This window comes from Lactuca serriola, chromosome 5, assembly GCF_051521515.1.
Source record: "Lactuca serriola cultivar US96UC23 chromosome 5, Lser_US96UC23_V15, whole genome shotgun sequence".
NCBI lineage: Eukaryota > Viridiplantae > Streptophyta > Magnoliopsida > Asterales > Asteraceae > Lactuca > Lactuca serriola.
Window position 1 is genome coordinate 161,324,309 of NC_136412.1, and position 11,822 is coordinate 161,336,130.

Below are 11,822 nucleotides of genomic sequence, written 5' to 3' on the forward strand. Positions count from 1 at the left end.
TTTGTCTGGCTAATATCTAGAATAGAGGATATATGATCACTTATCTTAAATGGCACATCATCATCTTCTCAGTTCCGAGAGACCTTGAAAGAGCAACGATTCCTGATCGGTTCCTGAAGTCATACTTACAAATATAGTTATTACACTTATCCAAGTGGGAGACAGTTGGATAAGGTGTCTAAGTCTGTAACTTTTTCAGGTGTGTACTTGACCGGACCCGACATGGTCCATTTGGGTTGCATAGCATCATGCATTTGGATAGACTAAATGAGAGAAATAACACTTGTGGTTTATTAATATATTATAATTTCAAATATATTAATAGTATTATTTAATTAGTATTGATCAAGAATTAATTTGGAATTAATTAAGTGATCAAAACATAAATAATTAGATATATGGGTTGTTTACGTAAATCATCCATAACTTGTATAGTGGGCTAAAACGGTCTATGGATTATCAACTTGGGTTAAACCCATAGGATGCTCCATAGGAGTTACAAACCCATGGGTCAATGGAAATGAAGAGTCTTGCCACATTAGGGTTTACATGGTGTAACCCTAGATGTGACACACTATATAAGCAACATGTTCTCTACCAAAATTGGCTACACAAAGTTACAAGAGGCCTAGGCCGATTTTTACAAGTGTTTGCATTCTCTCAAAGTCATTCCAAAGCATTCGGTGTTGTGTGAAGCATTTGAGGCATCACACTTGGGGTGCTAGGCTCTCAAGGTTTTCAAGGAATCAAATCAACAACAAGGTATGTAATTCTACCCATCTTTTAGATTAAAAGTTCCCCACATATGCTGGATAGGATTATGAACCTTGGAAATCATATTTTGCATTTATTTTGACAAACATAGATCCAAGGTTTTTCTAGGTTTTCATGTACACTTAGGGGTGTTAGAATGCCCATAACCCATCAATTACCATCCATGTATATCTTCTTCTTGAAGATCAATTTGCACCTGACGGTATTACGACCTGGTACATTTCAACTAAGTTCCTAACTTGATTGTCATACATGGACTATATCTCGTTGTCCATCGCCTCTTTCCATTTAGCAGCCTCAGGGCCCGCCATGGCTTCCGAGTAGCTGTTAGGTTCATCCAAACTTACCAATGTGCTATCACTGATAAGTGTATCACCTTCCGCAGTAATATGGAAACCATAGTAATGCTCAAGTGCATTCCTTAATCTTGTAGAATGCCTTAGAGGTATAGACTTGTTTTTCAGATCAACAGCAGTTTCCTCCTCAGGTTGATTGCTAGGGTTTGAGCTTCCTTCACCACTTGACTCTTGAATTTCTACAAGGTCAATTTGCCTCCCACTATTTCCTTGGCTTATGAACTCTCTCTCGCGAAAGACCCCTCTCCTTGCTACAAAGAGTATGTTATCACTGGGTCTATAGAAAAGATAACCAAATGATTTATGTGGGTAGCCGATGAAAATACACCTCTCACTTCAAGGTTCAAGCTTATCGAGAGTGCCGTGCTTCACAAAAGCCTCGCAACCCAAAAAATTGATGTGGTCCAGATTGGGAACTTTTTCCAGTCCACATCTCGTGAGGTGTTTTGGCAACCTTTTTGCTAGGGACTAGATTAAGAATATGGGCGACAGTCTATAAGGAATACCCCCAAAATGAGATTGGTATCGAAGCTCGACTCATCTTGGAATGAACCATATCCAACAAGGTTCGATTACGCCTCTCAGCCACACCATTAAGTTGTGGTGTCCTGGGAGGTGTCAATTATGAGACAAGACCACATTCCTTAAGATAGTCAAGGAACTTTGTACTAAGATACTCACCACCTCGATTGGATCGAAGCCTCTTAATGTTCCTGCCCAACTGATTCTCCATTTCCTGTTTAAATTCCTTGAACTTTTCAAAGGTTTCTGACTTATGCTTGATTAAGTAGATGTATCCATATCTACTATAATCATCAGTAAAAGTCACTTAGAAGCGGTTAGCATCCCTTGTGGCAGTTCTGAAGGGTCCACACACATCAGTATGTATGAGGTTCAACAAACCCTCACCCCTAGCACATGATCCAGTGAAGGGTGATTTTGTCAATTTTTCCAAGTAAACAAGATTCAAAATTATCATCCGACTTTAGGTCAAATGACTCTAAGACTCAATCCTTTCGGAGTTGGCCTATGTGTTTCTTGCTTACATGTCAAAGACGACAATGCCATAATTATGCTTTATCTAAGTTAGTGGAAGAATCAATACACAACACATTATTTCCTAAGTTATCGACAGCCGACACAGTTTCATAGACACAATCACAAGGTAATGCTTTAACATAAAGAACATTATTAAAGAAAACATTAATACCACCACATTCATTATTCAATGAAAAGGTAAACCCTTGTTTGTACAAACCATGAAAGGAAATAATATTTCTTGCCATTTCAGACGAGTAACAACATTTATTCAAATCTAATGTTAACCCACCACTTAGAAACAAAGAATAAACTCCAATCTTGGTGACAAGTGAAGCTTTCATATTCCCCATGATCAAGTTTATCTTCCCATGCTCCACATTCTTACGTCTTCTTAGTCCCTATAAATCAGAACATATGTGAATACCACAACCAATATCAAGGACCCATGAATTAGAATGGGGTGAGTTATTAGACAATATAGTGTAAATACCTGCATGGTTGGGTTTTACTTTCCCATCCTTAACATCTTGCGGGTACTTTGGGCAGTTTCGCTACTAGTGCCATTTTTCATGGAAATAGAAGCATTCAGCCTCTTTAGGGTTAGTAGAAGGAGTGACATAACTTCTTTTGGTTCCAATCGAAGAGGATCCATCAAGGGACTTTGCCTTGGTACCCTTCATAGGGCTCTTCATATTCTTCCCTTTACCTTGCCCGATTGCGAAGACAGCGGCCGCGGTAGGAGTAGGAGTGGTAACAACCGATTTACGTTTAAGACCACTTTTGGTAGTCTTCAAAAGTTCTTTTAGTTTGCTGAGTGTAACTTCCTCCTTGCTCGTGTGATATGACATTCGGAATTGATCATAACACGAAGGTAACGAGTGCAAAATGATGTCAATTCCCAACTCCTCGGGGAAGTTCACATTCAGTTTCAGAAAACGGTCCACATACCTTTGTGTTTTCTGAATGTGGCCCACGATGGATTCACCATCCTTCATCCAGGTTGTTATCATGGAGGAGATGATTTCATACCGCTGTTGATGAGGACTCTGGTGGTATTTATCCATCAAGTCCTGGTGCATCTCAAAAGGGTAATAGTCCTCATAGGACTTTTGGAGCTCGATTGTCATTGTGGCCAACATGATACATGCCACCTTAGTGGCATCTCTCCTATGTGCCTGGAATTCAACGATCTCCTCTGGAGTAGCAGACGACTCATCAAGACCCTTAAGCTCAGTGTCGAGGGCATATTCCTTGTCCTCCTAACGAGTGACCAGCATAATGTTCCAAATCCAATGCATAAAGTTGGAACCATTGAAGATGACTCTCCCACAAAGGTTCATGAGAGAGAAGGAGCCAGTAGGGTTTGAGCCAGAAGAAGAATTGTTGGTAGACATTTCAAAGAAAGAAGGACAAGTTTGGGTTAGATATGAAGATAGTCCTTAATAAGATACCAAAATGTAATATTAAGGCTAGGACCCAACACAATATTTTATAACTTAGAAGAGGAATGTTGTAATCCAAGCTATAAAATATTTGAAGGTAGGTGAACGACGATTCACCAATTTCCACCATGAAAAATGAAATAAAATACTAGGTTTTAATTGGTTTTGAAACTCCTAGATTCTTTTGAGATTCATTGAACTTTTCTATGGCATGTTTCAATATTGAATGTGCCCTTCAAGTTTTGTGATTGGGATGCCGATCACAGAACAAGGTGTGAATTAACGATGCAAATTATTTGGTACTCTTAATGTTTAGCACCTAACCGATGTGCCGGTTAACCACACGCGCTCCACCGATCTATGATAATCCTTAAGCCACCCTTTTCCTACCTTATTAATCCAGGTTAGTGTGTCGGTTAACCACACACGCTCCAATAACGACTTAAGCATAGTGTAAAGTGTAATTTCATGGGTTAGCACCAAATTCACATTTTCCTAAAGTAACTAAGATTGGGAATTTATAAAACATTTATTTACTTTATAACCAACATACTTTTAATGAGGATTAAAGTCATTGTCCTACCCGTTCGGCTAACGACCCTCCACCAGTCAAGGGAGCGGTGGGTGAGAGTTGACACCCATTAAGCTACCATTTTATAGGCAACAACCTTATAGATCGGCTTCGTGAATGAGGCCTACTAACGGTAAAAGGACTTGTTCTTATATATATATATATATATATATATATATATATATATATATATATATATATATATATATATATTATTAACTTATAATATTATAAATTATAATGGTTAAATTTTAACTTTTAAAATTCTAGGTGTTGGAACTAAAGTTTTTAAAGTGATTTTACATGTTCCAAAACTTGAGGGCAAGTTTTGTAACTTTCAAAACTTTTCAACTTCAAAACTTGTGAGTTAATGGTTTATTAAAATGAAAGACTCCTCATTTTATTTAACCTATGTGTTCATTAATAGACTTTAAAAGGAAGACTTTTGGTAATCCAGAACTTGGGGACAAATTATGGATTCCATTAACACACATGAAGATCAAGAATTAAACTATCAAGCTATTTGCAAATAATTCCTATGATCTTCTAAACTCATAAGTTTATGAACATTCATATCAACAATTTCAAGAATCATAAACAACACATACAAAACTTGAAAATTTGATAATAGCCATTGTAAATAGATTACCATAACCATTACACAATCTAAAACAAGTTTTACAAGACCAAAACAGTTTAGGGTAATGTTTCTAGTCTATTTCCAGCAGCAAAAATCAAAAACCTACAAACTGGAAGACAAACTCGTCGATTTCTATAAGAAACTCGTCGAGTTCATCCATTAACTCCTGAACTCGTCGAGTTTTCCAGTCTAGACAGATTTTGAGCATTCTAACACTCCTAAGGAGTACATGCAACCCTAGAAACCTTGGATCTCTATTTTGCTAAGATATATGCAAATTTGATTTTCCAATTTTCTTAACCAAACTAGGATGGCATGGGGAACTTTGAAACATAAAAGCTAGTAGATGAACATGCCTTTCTTGTTGATTGGATTCCTTGAGAACTGTGTGAGCCTAGCACGTCAAATGTGATGCCTCAATTTTTTCACACAACACCACAACTCTTGGAATAACTTTGAGAGAAGTACATTATCACTAAAATCGGCTAGCCCTCTTGTTCTACACATAGTAGTTTGATTTTGCTAGTCATGGGGTCCTTTTATAGTTGTGTCATAAGTAGGATTACACATGTAAACCCTAATTGACTTGGATTTTCATATTCCATGATCCAAGGGTTTATAACCTTCATGGACTATCCATGGATCACCTTATGGGTTTTAGCCCAATTCAATAAACCATGGATCATTAGCCCACTATAAAAGAATTGATGATTTGCACAATCAACCGCATATATTTAATTAATATTTTTTTGATTGCCAAATTAATTATAAATTAATTCATGATCAAAACTAATTTAATAATATTATTAATATATTAGAACTTATCATATATTAATAAACCATAAGTTTCATTTCTCTCATTTAGTCGATCCAAGTGTTGCAATGACATGCAACCCAAAATGAACCATGCTAACTGGGTGGTGTACATTCCAGAAATAGTTATGAACTTAGACACCTAATTCAACAGAAACATCTTTATCATTTACCCAATTGATTGTCTAGTAAATTATTAAACTCTTTAAACTTTTCAAATGTTTATGATTTATGTTTACTCAAGGAAACATACCTATATCTGCTGAAATCATTAGTAAATATCATGTAGTAGCGATTACAATCCCATGTGGAATATTTGAATGGCCCATACACATCAATCTGAATTTGGTCCAACAATCCATCACCTCTTTCATAAGTCCTTGTGAAAGATGACGTAGTCATCTTGTGAAGTAAACAACATTCACATTCATCATCCTACCTTAAGTCAAATGATTCCATCACCCCATCATTTTGGAGTTGGGTGATGTGTTTCTTATTTATATGCCCAAGACGACAATTACACAAGCATTTTTTGTCTAAAGTATTAGAAGAATCAATATTATATACATCGTTGCATATATTATTCACACACATAACAACTACATATGCACCATTACAAGGATAAGCTTTTAAAATAAGAACACCATTCTTGTAAACCGAAACTTTATCATTATCAAACGAGCAATGAAAACCATGGCTAAATAGAGCATGAAATGAAATTATGTTCATTGTATATTTCCCATGATCAGCTTCATCTTTCCATGCTCAAATCTCTTACTTTTCTTTAGTCGCTACATATCATAACAAATGTTAAAACCATATCCTGTATCAAGGACCCCAAGAATTAGAAATTTGTGTGTTATTCATTTCAGTTGTATATATACCTGCTGAAGAAATAAATAATAAATAATTTTTCTTTTCCTTCTTTCTCCTCTTGTAGGTATTTCGGTTTACTTCTATTCCAATTCCCCATTTAGCCGCAATGAAACAATATGGGCTCATTCGCATTATTGAGAGGACGAATTTCATAGTTAGCTTTCCCCTTTAATGCACCAATGGACTCTCCAATGTGGGCTTTCGCTTTCCACTTGCGTTGGGCGATTTCCTTCCTTTTTCTTTCCTTTACCTTGATGAATGGACAAAATAGGAGAAGTGGCAACACTAGTGGGATAAGACTTCTTCTTTCTCACTTCAACAGTTTGCAAAAAAAATTTGAGTTGCAACATTGTCGTTATTGTGTTTTTCAAATGATAAGTAAAGATAATCTGATCATAAAAAATAGGAAAAGAATTTAGAACCATATCATCGGCCAACCCCTTGTTGAAGTTCACATGGAGCATGTACAACCGTTCCACATGTCTTAACATTTTCTGCACATGAGCTCACACAAATTATTCTTCCTTTTACTTGCACACAATTAGGGATTTGTGTTTGAACATGAAAGTGAACCTCTAGCAATCTCAATCCTTTTGAAGATACGATGTCAGTCAAGATTCTGAAATGATAAGTTCGTGCGGAATCAGTTGGAGTCCGGAAGTCAAGCCCAACCCAGAGCAGATGAGTAGAAGGAATTCCGGAATGAATGTTAAGTCTAGAATGTTTGTGTTTCTGAAATAAGTATTTGTTTCATTGTGCATTAATTAGTTTTGTCACTTAGCATGATTAGACATTTCATAGGACTTGGTCTAGTTGTCAACTAAGACAATCAGAATGTCAGAATTATCGTTTTTATCCAGTCATATGTATGTATTCTGTTTTGTACCATGTATCATGCTTTCCTATTTATAGGAGCTTTTAATGAAAATCTAATTGACAAATTATTCAAACTTCTTAAGAAATACTTCATTTACTTCACTCTCTTGTTCGATACAACATTCTCGTTGTTCTTCATTTATTAACTTTACTTTGATCTTAATTCTCATTCTTCATTTATGGCTTGAATATTTGTTGAATACATTAACTCAGACTTGACTGGTCTTTTCTAGCTTGCTTGTAAAAAATTTAACCAAGTCTTGATTCACTTCATATGGTTACTTGTCCTCATAGAATTGTTGCAGGTCTGGCGCCATAGTAGCTATCGTGATACTATCAACCTTTGTAGCATTGTCAATATGTTTGGCATTATCAACAATTTCCTTTGGAGTAGCGGTTTCCATGTCAATTTCAGGAATAAGGTCCTTGATAGCATACTGTTTGTTCTCTTCTCGAAGAGTACTTTTTAGATTCCTTATACAGTCCATGTAGTTCAGACCAGTAAGCTTTTCCTTCGAAAAAATTGACAAAAGAGTGAAGTTTTAACTTTGAGCGATAAGAGGAGGAAGAGGAAGATCACCATTCCCAAACTACTATATATAACATAAAGTTTTAGTTAGTTGATTTCAATCCTTCTTATATGTTAACAAAAATTTTATATATTTAAGGCTAGGATCCATATTTTCAATTCGTAATAAGAAAAAGGATGTCGTTATCAAATTGTGAATCTATTTTAGGTAAGTAATACACTTTACCAATTTCAATCACTATGAAACTCCTATATCTTTTGTGATTTCATGAAGTATCAATGACATGTTTAATCTCAAATTATCGTCTTACTTTTATGGTTGGGATATCGAGTATCACAAATAAGATATGAATAACCATGCAAACCCACATTACACCCTCTTACTCATTACGATGTTATATTGAGATGTCGGTTAACCACACACGCTCCATCAACAATCATAAACCCGAATTATCTGATCATTTTGACTTTTTAGTCCTAAACTAGTGTGTCAGTTAACCACAGAAGCTCCACCAATGACTCACAAAGAAGCGATGTTCATTTTCATGGATTAGCATAAAAGTTCACATTTTTCCTATGTAATTAGATCGGGAATTTTGTTGTGTTCTAGTTCTTTTATGTTATACTTTTAATGAGATTTACTTCCTTTCAAAACCCTTTCAGCTAATAATAATTCACCACAACATGAAGCGATCGGTGAAAAGGACACCCATTCAAAGGTCATTTTATAGGTCCCTTCATTATACCTCTCTCATAGCATGGTTTCATGAATAAGGCTTAATCTTTGTTTGACGGACGAATTATTAATCTTTTACATAAAGTCTTATATGTTGGATTAATGTCTAACTCCATAACTATATTTGGTATGTACTTGACCCGACCCGACATGGTCCATTTGGGTTGCACTTCACCGACATAATTTATATGGATAGTCTTTTGAGAATAGTATATTTGTGATTTATATTAATATATTATAAGTTCTAATATATTAATATGGAATCATATTATTTAATTAGTATTGATGAAGGCTTAATTTAGAATTAATTAAGTGATCAAAATGAACTAATTAAATATGGACTCTTATATATATGGAATGGGCCAAGTTCATTTAGGTTGAGCTAAGCTTTCATGGATAGTCCATGGAGTGTTTAACCCATGGATCATATGAAATGAAAGGGTTTAACCCTAGTCTCCATACTATATAAAGATGTCCTTGGTTGGTGAAATTGGCACTAGTGTGGTACACTAAGAAGGGCTAGCCGATTTCACTAGATAGAACCAAGTATTCATATTCTCTAAAGTCTTTTAAGGTGTCTTGGTGATTTGTGATTCCATTTGAGGCTTCCACACGATTGGGGCTAAGCTCTTAAAGCTTGAAGACATCAAGCTACATCAAATGGTATGTCATCTAACTAGTACTTAGTACTATAAGAACATCATAATATGCTAGTTAGGATTAAAGCCTTGGAAAGTTCTTATTTGCATGTATAATAGAGAAAACATAGATCCAAGGTTTATAGGGTTGCATGTACACCATAGGAGTGTTAGAATGCTGAAAACACATCAGTGGTATCAGAGCCTAGGCTTTTTTTCTTGTATACTTGTAATAGAAGCTGAAAAAATCGAGTTTTGTTGCTGTCTGCCCAGCAGGCTCGCCGAGTCCATGAATGGGCTCGCCGAGTCCAAGGCAAAATGCATCCAACTCGTCGAGTTGGTTCGTGCACTCGACGAGTTGGACCCCCAGACAACATATATTCGACCTTTTTGGCTGGAATTGGACTAGGAACATTACCCTAAGACGTTTTTGGACTTATAAACTTGTTTTTGATGTGGTAATGTTCATGCTAATCCAATTTCAAAGATAAATGTCAATAGATTCATGTTTTGTATTAGTTTAAGGTTTAGACTAATTACATGAAAAAGTTTGATTTGAATTATCTTGTTCTTATGAGTTGCTTAGATTAATAGATAAGTAAATTGAATAGTTGTTTTCAATCCATTTTAATCTAAGAGATGATTCTAAAATGTGTTTGTGTATCTTGTCCTCAAGTTACATGAAAGGTCACATTTAAGTTTCATAAAACTCATAAAAGTTGGAAATGGTTACAAAAATGAAGAGTCTTGTCTCATTGAATAGTTTTATGACTCCATAACTTGTCCTCAAGTTATGGAAGTTCAAGAGTCACTTCATTAACAAATAAAAAAGTGTGTAACCTTAATTAATTCCATAAGTTATAAAAATAAAGAAAAGTTCATTCTTTTATTAGTTTAAAGTCTTCCATAACTTGTCTTCAAGTTATGGAACTTGAAGAGTTTTTTTTAATTAAAACTACTTTAAACGCATAAGTTATGGAATAACAAAAGTTTTGAAAGTTACTAAACTTGTCCTCAAGTTTTGGAATTTGAAAAGTTTTCTCTTATGAATACTTTAATTCCAAGTTAGCCCTTAGAATTTTAAAAGTTAAAATTCAACCCTTATACTTTATAATATTATATGTTAATAATATATATATATATATATATATATATATATATATATATATATATATATATATATATATATATATATAGTCGTCTTACCGTTAGTAGGCCTCATTCACGAAGCCGGTCTATAAGGGGGGTATAAGGTTACTGCCTGTAAAATGGCAGTTTAATGGGTGTCCACTCTCACCCACCGCTTCCTTAACTGGTGGAGGGTCGTTAGCCGAACGGGTTTGACAGAACTATAATTTTCCCTTCATTAAAAGTATTAATGATAAATACTAAGTAACTAAACTCTTAATAATACCCAATCTTAGTTACTTAGGAAAATGTGAATAAGGTGCTAATCCATGAAATTACACTTTGCACTTTGTTTAAGTCGGTTAGTGGAGCGTGTGTGGTTAACCGGCACACTAACTTGTATTTAACAAGGTAGGCAAAGGGTAACTTAATGTTTATCATAGTATCGATGGAGCGTGTGTGGTTAATCGGCACATCGATAGAGGGGTAAACACTTAAGGGTACCAAGTAATTTGCATGGTTACTTCACACCTTGTTTTGTGATCCACGGCATCCTAGTCACAAAACCTGAAGGGCACACTCGAGATTGAAACATGCCATCGTACAGTTCAATGAATCTCAAAAGATCTAGGAGTTTCAAATCCAATTAAAACCTAATTATACATTTTTTTTATCTTGGTGGAAATTGGTGAATCGTCATTCACCTACCTTAAAATATTTTATAGCTTGGATTACGGCATCCCTCTTCTAAGTTATAAAATAGTTTGTTGGGTCCTAGCCTTAATATTTCATATTGGGTGTTATATTAAGGACTTTAAATCAACTATCTTGAATATCTCCCAAAACATGTCAAGTTCAGACATCTATGATCTTCCCAAATATCTTAGAACCTCACTTCCTCCACCTCCTCTAATTATTCTCCCTAACCCACAAGTTCAAGGCCACTCAAGCCCTATTGGCAAGGCAAGGCCTAGGTGTGATCACATCTTGGATATGAAGTCACATACTGACAAGCCGGGAGAGTTGGGTGTCAAAGTCTTGAGAAAGTTAGTGGTTCAATCACGTTCTAAGTCACATAGTGAGTTCCTTTGGGACTCTTATGAAATAGACTATGACAAGACCCTTAATGATCTTATCTATTAGCTTGGTGCTGCTAAATCAGAAATGATTTAGTGTACTAGTCAAGCAAATTTGATTAGGTGATCAACTTCCCAAAACTTTATGGATAGGGATAATAGTGACACAGGACTTCAAGAAATGCATTCTCTTCCCAATGGAAAGGGACTGGCCAAAGTCAACTTGGTTGACCAAATGGTAAAGAGAAAGGCTAAGTCTGAGATAGTCCCATGTACTATTACTTAAGGGTCCATATGTTTCTATTGTCAAAGGAAAGGGCTTTGGT